This window comes from Cetorhinus maximus, chromosome 23 (genome assembly GCF_964194155.1).
Source record: "Cetorhinus maximus chromosome 23, sCetMax3.hap1.1, whole genome shotgun sequence".
Lineage (NCBI taxonomy): Eukaryota > Metazoa > Chordata > Chondrichthyes > Lamniformes > Cetorhinidae > Cetorhinus > Cetorhinus maximus.
In genome coordinates, this window is record NC_135901.1 from 48,477,649 (window position 1) to 48,496,040 (window position 18,392).

The following is an 18,392-nucleotide window of genomic DNA, read 5'->3' on the forward strand; positions in this document are numbered from 1 at the left end:
CCACACGGACTGCAGCGGTTCAAGAAGGTCAAACATCATCTTCCCCACAGGCAACTGGGGATTGGCAAGATATTGTAGCATCTGTGGAGAGAGAAACAAAGTTAATGTTTCAGGGTGTGCAGAATGAATTACAGGGAATAAACATGCTGCAGAATTTGATGGTTAACTTAAGCTCAGAAGTGGAAGAGAAATGGACCATAGCACAGAAAAGACAATTCCTGACTATGAAAGATACTGTGGGAAGATAAAGCTGGTAAGACAGCAGCACGTGGTCGGGGGATGGACAGCGGAGGAAACCTCATTGAGACACAGTTGGTAGAAGTAGCAGTAAAACCCTAAACAGAGCTAAAATGCACCCAGTATTAGGGATAGAGGGAGTTAGACAATGGCAGAGAGGTGATCAGAGAGAACAGAGGTGAAACAGAGCAATGGATGGACATGGGTTCTGATCCACAGTAAAGGAGTCACACCACTCCAGAGCCATGGAACCCCTCACAGATACAGAGCGGAGTACTAAAACCTAAACTAAAAGTTGTAGCTGAATGGTGAAAAATACTCACCTCTTAAACAATTTCAGTTTTCAATTTTAAAATCTCCTGCTAGAGCCTGCAGCTGGAAAGACATCAGAAGCACTGGAATCAGAGAAAAATCTCCCAGTTGAGGAAATACCCAGGGAGCGGGGTGATGTCACCGTGTAATTGTCGATTTGTGATGATGTCACACACATGGACACAGAACATCTGGGTCTGTACAAACCAGTGATCACCACACATTATGAAGGATGGAAGGGTCCTGAGGTTTATATGAGGTAGATAAAGAAAAACTATTTTCGTTAACTGATCGTAAAAGGGTTACGGGAGACAGTTTAAAGATTTTGTGAAGATCTACAAGGGGGATATGAGGAAAAAAGTTCACACAGTGAGCGATGACCTGGAAGTCACTGCTTATACTCAGAGACCGATAATATCCAGGTCCGGATGAATGAAGTGATTCTTGCAGACTCTGATGTGATGATTGATTTGAATTTCCAATCTGCAAAACCTCATCTTCTGGTATCCTGTAAATGGAATTTACAAAATCCATCACTGTCAGTGCAGGATAGAAATTGAGAAGAGACAAACGTTTCTCTTGGTTTGAGTTTGCTGTGTATAAATCCTCCCCTTCTAACCCCCTGTAAAAGGAGTTTCCAAAATCCATCCCTGTCAGTTCAGGATAGAATTTCACAACATTCTTTCCTCCTGCTACCTGGACCAGGATGACCGCGCATGCGCCCTGCTGCACATTGCCCCCTATAAAGATGGCGGCCGTTACCCCGGGCCTGGCGAAGGGAGAAATCCAGACTTTTTCGGCCCGTTCTCTGCAAACACAAGACTGGTACCTTGTTATTTGGGGTCTGCGGCCTGCACTGTGTCTTTATGAAGCCTCCCTGCCCACTCCGCTTGCTCCATTCCTCCTCACACACTCACTAACTCTGTTAGTTTGCTCCACTCGACATTCTCTCACCCGCTCCGGGCAGCTTTAGTCACTGACCAGCACTGCGCATGCTCATGAAAGAGACAGCAATACACATGCTCCAAGCACACATCGCAATTCGCACGTGCGGAGTTGCTGCTGTAATGAGGATAGGGCACATTCTGTCCCGCAGCGAATGCTGGGTGTCTGCTCCTCCATTGAACCGTAAAATTGTAAAATCGAAACCCAAGTTCAGTCATCAGAATATGATGGGTGTCATAGGGGCCAGGATATAAAATTGTCGAATCAATTGATACAGCAATTAAAATGCTCCGTATCCGCCATAATTCTCTCCTGGATGTAATGAACAGCAGAACAAACCCCTGTACTTAGATCTGAACTCAATGGAGTCTCAGCAGATGGGGTATTTTTCACGATACATGGAACATTTAAACCGTGTCTTGCCAGTAGGAATGCTGTGACTGTGGATTAAATCCTTTGAATTTTAAAGTTGGTGTGTTTACTGCTTTGCAAACTAAATAAATTCCTTTGCACACATAAAGTATCTGGATGGTCTCACACTGGCGCGACTGTGTTGCTGTGTCAGTACTGGGGCAATTGAGTTCCATTTTCAGCTTGTGGGTCTCAAACTCTTCTCGTCATGGGTTCCACATTCTTTGCACTAATTAGTTAATGAAAATCAAAATGCTGCAGATGTTGGCTTTCTGAAATGAAAGAAACCAGAAAATTCTGGAATTCTAAGCAGATCTGATAGCATCTGTGGCGAGAAAAACATATTTTTTTTTTTCAAGTCTGTAACCTTTCAACACAACTGCACTACATCTGTGCACAAATCTGGCAGAACAGGAATGAAAACCAATAACAGGCAAGGCACCAAAAAACTCGAAGGGAGACCCAGCTGTATGACATGGATGTGTCTGCAGTGGGTGGGATCAGACTGTTTCCATGTTTCAACAATCAATGTCTCACCTGTTCTTTGAGAAGAGTGAAACTGATAGAGAACAATTGTCATTTCAGTGTTGGCAATTTGAAGCTTTAACTCGCTGCCTCAGTTTAAGATATCTTGCAGGTTTTGCTTGTGTGAGTCTCTGTTGTATGATTGGTAGGCATTTGGTAGGAAACCGGAAGGTTAGCAGTTTAAGACCATCAGGAACGAAGTCTTTGATGTTTTCTCCCCATCATCATTCATCCCCACACAGTTCTGGGGTGACAATGGGCACTTTAGGTGCAGGTAAATGTTCGCCAAACGTTGCCAACTCAACTTTTATGCAATGGATTCCCAAACTGACATGTTTTATCATGAATATTCAATTCAAACATAATGAGAAAACATTTAGACCTACCATGTACCTACGTCATTTGCAATCTATGAAGTTAATAGATTCAAACAAACCCATCAATAATTCTCTTCCTCAGCTCCACAGTGAGGGAAACAGGGAAAAGCAGAAAAGCAGCAATATTCCGGCCCTGCACTTTCCAATCGCCCGCTGCCAGCAGAAAGCAGCGACTGCAGCTTCAATCAGCGGGTTACTGCCCATTACTGGGACACAAGATACTCCAACCAGGGCCAAACCTCCCAATATACCGAGCACAGGCTCAGGAAAACACAGGTAGATTATATCCCGATCACTAAGCCTCCGAGCAGCATTTACAGAATACCCAAGTGAGTGAGCCACAAATAAAAGTCAGACCAACTTTCTAAATCTTTTCATTGTAAAATTCCTTCTTTTTATTGAAAAGCTGACTGTTGTGAATCTGAGAATGAGCACCATAGGATTAGTGTTACCGAGTGACTTATTTTCCATTGTTTATCCAACAGGTTTGCAATTCAATTTGTGTTGGATACTGAAGCGAATCTGATTTCAAAATGAGGTCACAAAGCAGCTAAATATTAAATCCAGGAACAGATCCTGAGGAAAATGGATCACAGTGTTTGGAAGGAGATGCAGCTGAGAAGCGAAAACTGTGAATAATGTTATTGATGATAGAGTGGAAAGCAGTGGGCCCTTGGTCAGTTTCATGGCCGAGTGGTTAAATGAATGGTTTCATAATCAGTTGGGGTTTCCCCAGGGAGAGTCAAATCTTACCGACTGTGGTTCTCATTATTGCTGATTTCAACCAGGTGTCTACAGATCTATCGGGTCAATGGGAGGAAAAGCATTCTAAAATCCACTTTCGCTCTGAAGCCATACGGACTCGAATCGTTAACTCAGTTTCTTTCTCCACAGGAGCTGCGAGACCAGCTGAGTTTTTCCAGAATTTTCTGTGTTTATGTCATATTTTCAGCATCCACAGCATTTTGTTTTTATCCAAAAATTCTCGTGGTTTTTAGGCTCGAAGGGAATGAAGGGCCATCGGAATTGGGTGGCAAATTGCTGTTGGGGCTGGAGATCCGCCATAATCTTATAAAGTGACCGAGGAGGCTTGTGGGGCCTTATGACGTATTGTTGCTGCTTTGCTTCTGTTCTATTTCAGTATCAATACCAGCCAAGGCGATGGGGAGTAACAGCCTGAGCTTGATAGTGTGGCCGAGCAGTCTAAGGTGCTAGATTGTACTTCTACTTTCTGTAGAGGGATCGGTTTGAAGCTTACATTGGCCAAAATTGCACTTTCAGAACTCCCATTAATCGAAGAAGTGCCAGCCTAAAGTTGAAGCAGGCGTGTGCAGTGTTTCACTTAAACAGGAAGAGCGAGGAGAGACAATACAAGAATAAATTGCTGTGGAGAAAAGGCGGGTTGTCAAAGTCGCTGAATTCCTCTTCCATCGGCCACCAGAGGCCGCATGTCCTCCTCCTCTGCTTTCCCCATCTATGCTTGTATACCATAAGGCCAGTCGTCATCGCCGAGTGGTTAAAGCCATTGAGTCCAAATAAATTGCTCTTTCCCGTTTTTTACTATGCCTGGTTTTAACTGTGTCTACAGAGTTAATTATCGGTTAAATTGAATAAAATCCATCCAAACACTCGGGAGTTTTCCTATTTCTGTTCATTCACGAAACTTGCAGTTGGAACTGGCAAAAAAATGTTATTGTCATGCTTGCTGTCTGGGTGTTTGTCTCTCCTTAGAAACAATCCCTTGCCCTCTGCCACACTCGGTGTATATGTCTGTTTGTGTTCCTCCGTGTGTGTCAATGTGCTTCAGTTCCCGAGGGGGTGAGCCCATTTTTACCAGCATAAACCTTATTCACAATAGTTGTGCAGCTTCATCTTAAAAGGTTACAGGGAAAAATATCAGGATGAAAGATGTAAGAGGAATTTGCAATGTTTGGAAGGAGGTGCAGCTAAGAAGTGGAAGATGTGAACGATGTTATTGATGATTGAGAGAAATGCATTGCAACCTTGGGGCTTTTGCTGGTCGATCACCTTCTACACTTTGAAATTCAGAACAAGCTGAAGCTCCAGGTGGAAAGCAACAGTTGTTTACATGTATGTTGGCATATGGAGCTTTTTCTTCCGCATGCCCGGCTAGCTCAGTTGGTAGAGCATGAGACTCTTAATCTCAGGGTTGTGGGTTCGAGCCCCACCTTGGGCGCTGTGGCATTTTTTAAAATCTTGCTGCTTTTAAGGGAAAACACCAACCGAATCCCTGCGGCAGCTGTGAAACTTACAAGGCAGACATTAACCACTAAAAGCAACCGATGCATATAAAATTCAAAGCAATTTCATGTTGTATCTCTTTCTGCTTCTGTCCCTGCCTCTCGTCCAGCTCCATCTGTCCTTTCAGCTCCCGGGTCAATTAGCTGCTTGATGCAGAGACAGTCAGTACATGGGAATGTAAGACACAATAAGATAGGTTTGCAGACCATAGAGTAAAAAGACATCAGGATCTCATCTTCTCCTAGATGCTGATTACAGGAATGTGCACAGTGCCCATTACCGACAGTCACACTCTCCTTCCAGTCTTGTGTAGGTTGTTCAGCTTTCAAATTGTTCATATTTTCACACTGCGTTTCAATGTGAAGAAAGCAGAGCTGTGATAAGCCTATATTGATCAGCAGATGTCCTGCAAGAAGGTACAAGATGGTAACAGTGCTCTTTGGACGCGGTGAGCTCCAGTGAAGGATTGGCACCATTAATGTGTCGCTCAATTAGTCTTGTGACAAATCTCGTGCTGGAATTGACAAGGAAACTCATTGAATTTGCTCCGTGTTTTGGTTTCAAAAGAGCCGAATACAAGGTAAGATATTACATCTCGCTGGTCTGGACTATAAAATGGCAGAATTATTGTGAAAGCAGCCGTGGTGTTGGAAAACATAAAATTATACAAAGTTACAACATAGAAGGAGGTCTTTAGGCCCTGTGTACTGCTTTTAAAAAGCAGTTCTGATTGTTTGATCGATCAGGAGTAATATTTGTGCCAGTGCAAACAGGAGGCAGCAAAGTATATCCTTCTCCAACCCATATTTTTCCTCGCACCAACATCACTATGTAAACTGCACTGCAACCAGCCCTTCTCTTGTCTTTCTTTCATTTCTTCACTCCACGTCTGTGTTTGTTCTCGTACTGTTCCCAATGTGACATTTTGAGCTCTGAGGCAAAAATTCAACTCCCCCTCCACTGACTCTGGTGCAGCTGTTAAATGTTTTCAATCAATAAGTTCGCAACACTCGTTTTTAAACATTTCACAAAATCAATAAATTTTCATTCCTTGACCGAGAACCAAACCCCACCTGAGGCGCTAAAAGCACCGAATCCCAACCATTGGACCACCAGGAAAGCTGTCAAGTTTTCTTCCGGAGTGGCTTATCTACGCTGCTTTTACCATTTAAAAAAATACTTCAGACCTCCTTTACCACAAAACTGCATATTTAGACTTAACACAAACCAATTCTTCAGCCAACAAGAACATTTGCTGTGAGCTGGAACATGACATCGACAATGAGGTGAAATAGTCCGACAAGCTGCTCATCTTCAACTTACAACTTCTAAAACCCTCCAGCCTAACCACTGTGGGCCCAATGAAAGCTGTAAATCCGAGTCACGGGACACCAGAGGAACTACCAATAAGGCTTGAAATTTGGATTATGGAGCTACTTTTGACATTTTTTTTTCATTTTAGATCTCTTTCACCAGAGACAACTTTCTCCTGCCAAATGATCTGTTTGGGTTGAACACAAGTGACTTCTTCACCAATGAGAAGAACCATTGCTGTTAGCTGGAACATGAAATCGATACTTTCCCCCTTCAAGACAGTTCTTAAAGCCTCCCCCTTTGACCGAGCTTTTAGTCACCTGACTGAATATGTGACTTGGTGTCACACTTTGTTCTATAATGATCCTGGGGAACGCTTTGTGACGTTTCATTAGGTTAAAGGTGCTTTTTAAGTTGTTGTTGTAGTGCATACATAGAAAGAGACAAACTCCTCTTGCATCTTTCATCCTGATATTTTTCTCTGTAACATTTTAATATGAAGTTGCACAACTAAAGTGAATAAAGTTTGTGATGGTTAAAAATGTGTTCACCCCCTTGGGGAACTGAACCACATCGACACACACAGAGGAACACACACAAACATATACACCGAGAGTGACAGAGGCCTGAGGAGAAACAAACACCCAGAAAACAAGGATGTCACCAACAGGTCTAATTATTGTTCTATTTCAGACAGAGATTATGGTGAATGCTTGCAGATGAACGGAAATGAAGAAACGAGGAAGGGAAGCAGGAGAACCACCCGAGAGTGGTTGGAAGGTTTTTATTCCATTTCCCCAATAATTAATTTTAATCTGGAGGCACCTAAAGGAAGGAGCAGCGAGGTCGGCAGGATTCAAGCCTTCATGGGGAGAGCGCAATGGATTTTAAATCCATTGTCTTCACCACTCAGCCATGATTACAGACCTTATATCGATTTTAACCTTTTTCATATAAAATCATAGACAGGTTTAACAGAGAGAGAGGACATTCGGCCCCACACATTCCCAGTCACCCTGCAATTCCTACTATCTCTCCTGGTTCATCCTGCCAGGAGGGACATCTTAATACGGCAACAACCACAAGCCCGGGCTCAGGTGAAGTGACTGAAAGAACAAAACAGCTGAAACGTTGATGGCTTGAGGATTCGAACCCATGAAAACAACGAAACCCAAGCCAATCTCGTTAAAACGTGGAGCCACGCTGCCACCATCAACAGTAGACCAACCATTGCCTTGGGTGGTGTCGGCTCTGAATTAGAACATAACAAATAGGAGCAGAAATAGACCATTTTTCCCCTCAAGCACCTCATAGTGTCAGAGAATCAGAGCCAAGGCTACACCACAGATAGAGGCCATTCGGCCCGACTCATAGGAACAAAGGACTCAGGGACAGGAGTTGGCCATTCAGTCCTTTGAGCCTGCTTCACCATCCAATAAGATCATGGCTGATCAGGCTGTGGTCTCAACTCCTCTTTGCTGTCTGTCCCCACCTCACCCCCATAACTCTTGACCCACTTGTGTATCAAAAATCTGTCTAATTCTGCCTTGAATAAATTCAATGACCCTGCCTCCACTGCTTTCTGGGGAAAATAATTCCACAGACTAACGACCTCTGAGAGAATAAGAAAATCTGCTCAGTTCCGTCTGAAAAGGGAGGCCTCTTACTCTTCTGGAAACTAACTCACCTGGTCCCACTCCCCCACCTTTTCCCCGGAGATCTGCATTTTCTGTACAATTCTCTGTTGAAATCCGCGATTGAATCTGCCTCCCTCACACTCTCAGGTGGTGCAATCCAGATCCTAACCACTCCCTGTGAAACAGAGAAACTCCTTTAGAATTATTGGTTTTGGGACAAGCGGAATACTTGGTAACAGACAAGGCACCAAAAGGCTCGAAGGGAGACGGCACCAGTTGTAGGGGATCTGGTTCCCAGTGACATGGATGTGTCTGCAGTGGGTGGGATCAGACTGTTTCCATGTATCCACAATGAATGTCTCACCCTTTATTTGGGAAGAGTAAAACTGAGAGGATAATTATCATTCGGGTAGCGGCAATCTGAAGCTTTCACTCGCTGAGCCATTGCTTTAGGATATCCTACAGCGTGCAGGCATTTTCCTTAAATCTCTGTGGCGCAATTGGTCAGCCTGTTCGGCTGTGAGCTAAAAGGTTGGTGGTTCGAAACCACCCAGAGGCTAAGTTATAGCCATTTTCCCCCCCATCATTACTCATTAATTCTCTGGCTTGTTCTGGGACCCTGAAACCACAAGAAAACCCCCCCACGTTGAAAACTCACCTGTCGCCCACTGAGCTCCCACACGAAGCTTTGTTTATGGATATTCATTTCGGATATAACAAAGAATATGGACGATCATGAACCCCCATCTAAATCAATACAGATCAACGAGGCTATTGGATTGAAACAAGCCCATCAATTAATCGCTCTTTCTCAGCTCCACGGTGAGTGAGACAGGAAAAGGTAACAATATTCCAGCCACGCACTCTCCAATCACCCACTGCCAGCGGAAACATCTTCTTATTTTGCTGAATGTTATCTTCAGAAATGGTGAAGAGCGAATCTAATGTGGCTGCAAGATCCAGCATTCAGTTCATATTCAACAACAAACAGGAATAGGAGCGATGCAACTTTTCCACACAGTTGGGTGATAATGTTTCCCCGAGCATCGAATGGAATAACTTACACATGCGAAATGAGCAGGGTAACTACAACGCTACAGGAACATTTCCCTGCCTGGATCCCAATGGAGCTGTCTGGAATGTTAAAAGGTGACGTCATGCTGCAGTACTTTGGGTCTTTGTTTTGAAGAAATGGAATTCGGCTGTTCTCATTAGGAATGCTGGAGACAGACTGATCAACAATGTCATCGTCAAGTGGCACAGCGCAGTAAGAGGTCCTTCCACCCATTATATTTATATCAGTTTTTTTTTACAAAGATCTTGCCAATTAGTCCCAATTTCCTTCTCTCTTTCCATTTATCAGAATTTTCTCCCTTTCAACCATTGCCAAATTCCTTTTCAAAGAAGTAGTTTCTGTAGAATCCATGAAGTTTGCCTTAATGAACATTTCCTTTACACAATGAAATTAAGAGTTGGAGTAGGGTTCTTTCCGCAGTTTTCGATATTAACATAAGTTATTTATGCAAATCATTTCATGGTGAACTTACAAAAGGTGTTTATTCTGATCAGACATGTCCTCAGTATTTTCTCAGTCATGATGACCATGAAACTATCACTGATATTGCCATATAAACCCATGTGATTCACCAGTCCTTTAGGGAATTCAATCGGTCGTCCTTACCTGGTCTGACTTGCATGTGACACCAGACCCACAGTGATGTGGTTGATTCTCAACTAACCTTTGAAATGGTTTAACAAGTTACACAGCTCAAGGGGATTTGGGGATGTGCAAAAATGCTGGCCAACGATGCTCATGAAAGAATTAAGAACCATGATGAAGTGCGATACAAAGTAATTTTGGACCATCTCTCCCAATGTCTCGTGTTCAATCACAGTATCAATTGCATCTGTCTTTACGATGAAGCTAGTCTTTGGATCACACTGGTAGTCATCTTTCAGTCAGTAAGTAACTGTGAATTTGTATTTGTAAACTCATTAATTTCTGTTGTTGATGAAAGGAACTGCTAGTTTTTTGTGCCTAGTCAGTTTCACCCTTCCTCGTTTTGAGAATGCTTTTTACAGCTTTGCGAAGGGCAAATTTACTGTAGCAGCGAGATACTATATTCAGTTAATATTCAACAACAAATGTGAATTATGGAACTTTCTCTCACACTTGAATGTGTAAATTTCAATAATGTTTCTACCCATTTCCAGACAGGGGACCTTTGCATGTATGTGATAACCAATTGGTAACTACAGAAACAATGGGCAGAACCACAGGGACCGACTTAAAATATCAAACTGTGCAGCCTTACTGCACTTCCAAACCCTGTTTTATGGAAGTACAACTCGGCTGAAAAACATAGCCATGCGGCAGAGAAATTGATCTGACATTGGAATCATAAAATGACAGAGCACATCAGCAGGTCATTCAACACTTCACACATGCACAAACTATCTTACTGTAATTCGTCTCATTTTTTGTCTCTTTCTCATTACCGTGCCTTTTGGAGAAAATCATTCAAAGCCTGGTGAAGTGCCAATGTCACATGGCTGTGAGATAATGTATTCGGCTATTGTTTAGCAAGAAACAGGAATTGTACAACTTCTCACAATTAGATGATTCAGTTTTCAAAATATTTTTGCCAGCTTTCGAACCGGTGACCTTGCGCATCTGAAGTGAATGTGATAAACACTACTTGTTTATTTGTTAACTTATGGTATGTTGACATCGCTACACTACAGAAACAATGTGCAAGAAAAAGCCAAAGGGACTTGTATAGAATTTCAAACTGTGTAGACCCACTGCGCTGCAAGATCCTGTTTACCGGAATAGAACTGGGGTGTGACACTTTGGAAAGCTGCAGAGAAATTAATCTAATTGTAAACTGACACAGTTCATTAGGTGGGCATTCTACCCATCGGGTGTGCGCTTTCTTCAAAGAGCTATCAACTTAGTTCCAATATCATTCTCTTCCTTCATAACCCTGCAGTTTTTTTTCCCATTTCAAATAATCGCCCAATTCCCTTATGAAAACTCTGAGTTAAGAAAAACAATATTGGAAGAGGTGCAGGAGCTTCTGCAGTGTCCACGCTCAGTGTGTGAACATTAACAAAGTTACCCTGACCCAATGGCATGGAGAGTTGAACTGGGGATTCACATGTTGTCTTCGAAATAAAGAGGAATATTTATTTAAGCAATTGATTTCCTATTGAATATTTGAAAGAAGTTTATTCTGACCAAACATCTCCTCATTTTTCTCAGTCGATTTATACAATCGATTCCTCTTGCTGTACAAGCTGTTACAGACGCTGTTATAGAAAAGAGGGAAAGGTTTGCTACAGCTAAACAAAGGCCTGGTTAGATCACACCTGGAGGACTGTGTGTAGTTCTGGGAACCGCACCTTATAAAGGATCAATATTGGTCTTGGAAACAGGGCAGTGCTGATCCAGCAGAATGTCAGTTCTGGAATGTAAGTGGACATTCTCCCACCCGCAAATTGAGGTCATCCAAAACTGCTGCCTGTGTCTTCACTCACAGGAAGTCCCATTCTCCTATCACCCTCTACCCGCTGACTTACATTAGCTCCCGTTCAAAGAATGTATCTACTTCAAAATTTCTTAACCTTGTTTTCAAATCCCTCCTTGTTCTCGCCTCTCCCAATCTCTGTGATGTCCTCTAACCCCACAAGTCTCTGAGATATCTGTGTTCCTCTAATTCTGGCCTCTTGTACATTCCCAAACAGAATAGCTCCACCATTGGTGACCGTGGTTTCAGTTACCGAGGCCCCAATCTCTGGAATTCCCTCCCTAAACCTCTCCGCCACGATCTCACTTTCCTCCTTTAAGACCCTTCTTAAAACCTACCTCTCCGACCAAGCTTTTGGTCACGTGGCCTAACATCTCCTTATGTGTGTCAGTGTCAGACTCTGTTATATAATGATCCTGTGAACTATCTTTGGCGGTTGAATTACGTTAAAGGCGCTATCTAAATATAAGCTGTTGTTGCAATGGGGCACACAGAGAAGGAGACAGACTCTTTTTGTACCTTTCACCCTGATAATTTTTGATCTGAAGATGCACAACTAACGTGAATAAAGTTTGTTCTGTTAAAAATGTGTCCTTTCCTTTGGGGAACTGAACCACATTGACAATCACACAGACGAACGGAAAGAAGAAACTATGGGAATGGTTTTGATTCCGTTTATAGAACAAAGAACAAAGAAAAGTACAGCACAGGAACAGGCCCTTCGGCCCTCCAAGCCTGCGCCGATCATATGGCCCGTCAACTAAAATATTTTGCACTTCCGGGGTCCGTATCCCTCTATTCCCATCCTATTCATGTATTTGTCAAGCTGCCTCTTGAACACCACTATCGTACCTGCTTCCACCACCTCCTCTGGCAGCAAATTCCAGACACTCACTACCCTCTGTGTAAAAAACTTACCCCGCACATCTCCTCTAAAGTTTTCTCCTCTCACCTTTAATCTATGTACCCCTAGTAATTGACTCTTCCACCCTGGGAAAAAGCTTCTGACTATCTACTCTGTCCATGCCACTCATAATTTTGTAAACTTCTATCAAGTCGCCCCTCAATCTCCGTCGCTCTAGTGAGAACAATCCGAGTTTCTCCAACCTCTCCTCATAACTAATAACCTCCAGACCAGGCAGCATCTTGGTAAACCTCCTCTGCACCCTCCCCAACGCCTCCATATCCTTCTGGTAATGTGGCGACCAGAATTGCATGCAATATTCCAAGTGTGGCCTAATCAAGGTTCTATACAGCTGCAGCATGACTTCCCAGCTTTTATACTCAATACCCCTGCCATTGAAGGCAAGCATGCCATATGCCTTCCTGACTACCTTATCCACCTGCGTTGCCACTTTCAGTGACCTGTGGACCTGTACACCCAGATCCCTCTGCCAGTCGATGCACTTAAGGGTTCTGCCATTTACTGTATAATTCCTGTCTGTATTAGACCTTCAAAAATGCATTACCTCGCATTTGTCCGGATTAAAATCCATTTGCCATTTCTCCGCCCAAGTCTCCAACCGATCTATATCCCGTTGTAACCTTTGACAATCCTCTTCACTATCTGCAGCTCCTCCAACCTTAGTGTCGTCTGCAAACTGACTAATTAGCCCAGTTACATTTTCCTCCAAATCATTTATGTATACCACAAACAGCAAAGGTCCCAGCACTGATCCCTGCGGAACTCCACTAGTCACAGCTCTCCATTCAGAAAAGCACCCTTCCACTGCTATCCTTTGTCTTCTATGACCAAGCCAATTCTGTATCCATCTTGCCAGCTCACCTCTGATCCCGTGTGACTTTACCTTCTGTACCAGTCTGCCATGAGGGACCTTGTCAAAGGCCTTACTGAAAACCATGTATATAACATCCACTGTCCTTCCATCGTCGATCATCTTTGTCACTTCCTCGAAAAACTCGATCAAGTTAGTGAGACACGACTTCCCCTTGACAAAACCATGCTGCCCCTCATTTCCCTACCACTGACATAAGGCTCACCGGCCTGTAATTTCCTGGATTATCCCTGCTACCCTTCTTAAACAGTGGAACAACATTGGCCATTCTCCAGTCCTCTGGGACCTCATCCGTAGCCAGTGAGGATACAAAGATTTCTGTCAAGGCCCCAGCAATCTCCTCCCTTGCCTCCCTCAGTACTCTGGGGTAGATCCCATCTGGCCCTGGAGACTTATCCGCCTTAATATTCTTCAAGACGCCTAACACCTCCTCTCTGTTGATCTCAACATGTTCCAGGCTATCTACACACTCTTCCCTAGACAAATCGACCGCTAAGTCCTTCTCTTTGGTGAATACTGATGAGAAGTATACATTTAGTATCTCTCCCATTTCTTCTGGCTCCACACACAAATTCCTACCTCTATCCCTGAGTGGGCCTACCTTTTCCCTGTCTACCCTCTTGCTTTTTACATATGTATAAAAGGCCTTGGGATTTTCCTTAATCCTGGTTGCCAGTGACTTTTCATGACCCCTTTTAGCCATCCTGACTCCTTGCTTAAGCTTCTTCCTACTTTCTTTGTATTCTCCACGGGCTTCATCTGTCCCCAGCCTTCTAGCCCTTACAAATGCTTCCATTTTCTTTTTGACTAATCTAATAATTAACTCCATAGGCACCTTATCAAAATCAGGAATAATGAGAACTGGAGCTGGTAGGATTTGGAAGTCTGTGAGGAGACCCCACAGGATTCCAACCCCGTTCCCTTATCCACTCCACCATGAACACAGGACCTGCACTGACGTCACTGATGTTTGTATAAAATCAGAAGCGGCTCCATCAGACGGTCATTCAGCATGTCGTTCACAAGCCGACTCTCTGGAAGAGGAACTCAACTACTATAATTCCACACCCTACCTTTTCCGCACAGCAACTCATATTTGTATTGTCTCTCCTCTTTCTTCTTGACAAAATGCAGCACAGGACGCTCAATTTTCGGTGGTGTGTGTTTGTCCAAATGGGGCTGCTAAATGTTTGGCAGCGGTGGGATTCGAACCCACGCCTCCGTAGAGACTGGAGCCTAAATCCAGCGCCTTAGACCGCTCGGCCACGCTACCACATCGGTGCAAATTATTAATCATCTCCTTCATTAGCATTGCCACTGAAATAGAACAAAAGCAATGAAGTAGGAATTGACCATTCGGAATCTGGATCCAGCTCCGTCAGTTAATCAGATCATCCTGCACTTTGTAACGAATAGAAATCATCTCCACTCAAAAACACAGTGAGCCGCAGTGAAGGGCTGGCACCATTTAAACTGTCATTCAACTGGTCTGGTTCCGAATCTCCTGCTAGAAATGGCAAGAAAACCTCTCACTGAATTCATTCCGGGTCTTGACTTCAGAAGGACAGGACACAAGGTAACAAAGTACATTTCGGTAAATTGGGTTATAATATGGCAGAATCACCTGGAAAGAGCATCCGTGGTATTGGGAAACATAAAATTATAGAAAGTTACGGCAAGTAAGAGGCCATTCGGCCTGGCGTGCTGCTGTCAAAGAGCAGTTGTGATTGGTTGATCAGGAGTGGTCAATTACGCTTCCATTTCCAATTGCGAATTTAGGGAATGTTTGCAGATGAACGGGAATAAGAAACACGGGGGTATTTGGACGGTTGTTATTCCAATTAACCGACAAGTAATTCTACAGACCGTCAGTTAAAATCACTTGGCCACAACTATTTAGTGAAATCGAACTGTTGTTTGTATAAAATAATAGAGGATACAGGGAGTAACAGAGAAAAAGGATTTTCAGTCCCTGCTATTAACCCAACTTCGACTGCCCCTCCCCATCCTCCCAACCAAAATGCAACACTGCACAGATCAGCCGGCCGCACGGAGCATTTTTAGGAAGTGTCTCAAAAGAAAACCACCGGAAAGTTTAATAACCGCGGGAGTGGAGCCCAAATCACAGGAACCTTGACCAGCAGCTCAGTGTACTCGGCCACTCAACCACAGTCAGAGCAGAAACAACCATTACGTTGGCCGGCATTGGCACTGAATGAGAATATATAATCATCCTCCGTTTTGTCACGTCGGACATTTAGTAGCTGAACAGCCTGCACTCAAAAAGAACCAGAAATAAATGTCCTCTTGCATCTTTTAAAACAACGCTTTTGTTTCCTCTGGACCATCTTAATATGAAGCCGCAGGAATAAGGTGAATAATGTTTGGATGGTAAAAATGAGGAACTGAACCACACACAGAGGAACACACACAGACAAAGACACCGAGAGTGACAGAGGGCAAGCGGTTGTTTCTAAGAAGAGACAAAACACCCAGAAAGCAAGCCTGACACCAACCTGGCTCCGTTTCTGTTCCATTTCCGAATGCAAGATTCGTGAATGTTTTCAGGGGTGAACGGAAATAGGATAACTCCCGAGTTTCTGGATGGACTTGATTCAATGTAACCGATAATTAACTCTGTAGAAACAGAGTTTAAGCAGGAATAATGAAAAGCGGAAAAACCCAATGGGTTTGGACTCCATCGCCTTACCCACTCGGCTATGGCGAACGGCCCTATGCACAAGTTAATATGGTCGGTATAAAATTATAGATGATTACAGCAGAGAAGTACTTTCAGCCCATCATGTCCATGCCATCTCTCTGAAGAGCCATTTAACTAATTCCAAAATATCGCCTGTTCCCCACAGCAATTTATATTGATGCTGTCTCTCCTCACCCTTCCTGTTAAAATGAAACACCGCACACAAACCCAAACATTCAATCTGAACTGGCACTTGTTCGACCTGCTGTTCAAGCTGCTCATGTGCAACTTTCAATTTCCAAAACCCACCAACCTCATCACTGCGGCTCCTGTGAAACTGACAAGGGAACACAGGGCAGAAATTCATCACTGAAAGTAACTGAAACACATCAAATTCCAAACACTGTCATGTCACATCTGTTTCTGCTTCTGTCCCTGCCTCACCTCCCAAGCTCCCAAGTCAATTAGTTGCTTGATGAAGACACAGTAAGTCCATGAACTCAATATTTCCCTGGGAAGCAGGGACAGGGAAGGAAGACACGAGAATTTGAGAAGGGAAGGGTTTACAGGATCTCATTTTCCTGATTGTCCGAGATGCTGATAACAGGAATATGCACAGTGTGAATTATCCACAGCCACATTCTCCTTCCAGTCTTGTGCACGTTGTTAAGCTTTGAAATTGTTCATATTTTCACACTGGATTTCACTATGAAGAAAGCGGAGCTGAGATGAGCTTATGTTGTTTAGCAGATGCACTGCAAGAAGCAACACAACAGGTTCATTTTGAAGGGGTGAACGGTTGAGACTACTTAATTGCCGTTGAACGAGTCAGGTGTCAAATTCAGTGATAGAAATGACAAGAAAACCCACTGAATTTGCTCATTGTCTTGAATTCAAAGCGTCGGATAGAAGGGCAGGGATTACATCTCGATAGATTGAGTTAGAAAATGGCAGTAAAATTTAGAGAGATACAACTGGGGTGTTGGGAAACACAAAATGGCAGAAAGTTACAGCAAAGAAATTGGCCAATCGGCCATGTGTTCTGCTTTGACAGAGCAGTGTGATTGGTTGATCTGAATATTCAAGAGCAATCGTCATTTAAGAAGGATGGGCAAAAAGGAAAAGGAGGTGGGTTAGTGCTGTTAATAAGGGACCAGATCCGCACATTAGTGGGAGAGGATCTTAGATTGAAGAATAAGTTTGGGTGGAGCTAATAAATAGTAAGAGGCATCAAACATTAGTGGGAGTTGTTTATATACCACCAAACTGTAGTGGGAATGTTGGGAATGGGATAAATAAGGAAATTAGAATTGAAGGTAACATGGGTAATACAGGAATAATATTTTGCCTCGCATCACCAGCTCTACAGTCAGTGCTTTGTTACCTATCACAGCCCTTCTCTTTTATTTTCACTTCCCCACTCCGACTCTGGATTTATTCTCGACTTGTTGCACGTGAGACATTTCAGTTCTGATGTGAAACTTCAACTCTCATTGCCCTGAATGTGACAGAACTGTGCTGTGTTGTTTTCAGCCAGGAAGACAATAATGTTGGCTTTAGCAGTTCGCCCAAGAGCAGAAAATCTCAATTCCCTGACAGGGAATCAAACCCGGGGTGATGCAGTGAAAGTGCTGAACCCGAACCAGTCGGCCATCAGGAAGCTGCTAACCAGTTTGGAAATTCGGCTCATGGAGGCTACTTTTGGAATTTTTTCTTTCCCGATCTCTTTCACCAGTCAACTTTCTCCGGCTCAATGGTCTGTTCAGGTTGAACACAAGTGGCTTCTTCAGCCAATGAGAACAACCATTGCTGTTGGCTGGAACATGAAATCGATACTTTCCTCCTTTAAGAAAGTTCTTAAAGCCTCCCCCTTTGACAGAGCTTTTAGTCAGCTGACCGATTATGAGGCTCAGCGTCACACTTTGTTATATAATGACCATGGGCGTCGCCTTGTGACGTTTCAACAGGTTAAAGGCGCTTTCTAAATGTAAGTTGTTGTAGTATGCTGTAGTATTATAAAAACTTGCCCTTTTAAGTGAGAGAAAAGCTGCCTTGTTCCTGTTTGTTGTTGGATATTAACTGAACGCATTATCTTACAAGCTTCTTATATTCGCTCTTCACCATTTCACAAAATAAACACTCAGCAAAGCGACTGTATCTTTCTGCTGGCAGCGGGTGATTGGAGAGTGCGGGGCCAGAATGTTGCTGCTTTTCTGCTTTTCCCTGTCTCACTCACTGTGGAGCTGAAGAAGAGAGAATAAGTAATGGGGTTATTTGAATCCAATAGCTTCATAGATTTCGAATGTGTTATTTGGAGGTGCATGGTTGGTCAGATTATAAATTAT

At 43.4% G+C, this 18,392-nt stretch overlaps 1 protein-coding gene, 1 long non-coding RNA gene and 2 other non-coding genes across 4 annotated transcripts in view; 2 read left to right on the forward strand and 2 right to left on the reverse strand.

Moving 5' to 3' along the window:
* The window catches only part of LOC144698295 (uncharacterized), a 666,343-nt gene that overhangs the window by 43,602 nt on the left and 604,349 nt on the right, over positions 1-18,392 (reverse strand). The gene's annotated exons all lie outside the window — the stretch shown is intronic.
* The window catches only part of LOC144698278 (uncharacterized), a 251,559-nt gene that overhangs the window by 11,582 nt on the left and 221,585 nt on the right, over positions 1-18,392 (forward strand). The window lies entirely within an intron of this gene.
* trnak-cuu (transfer RNA lysine (anticodon CUU)) lies at positions 4,932-5,004 on the forward strand. The gene has a single exon. It is a non-coding gene; the product is annotated as a tRNA-Lys (tRNA).
* trnal-uag (transfer RNA leucine (anticodon UAG)) lies at positions 14,538-14,619 on the reverse strand. The gene has a single exon. It is a non-coding gene; the product is annotated as a tRNA-Leu (tRNA).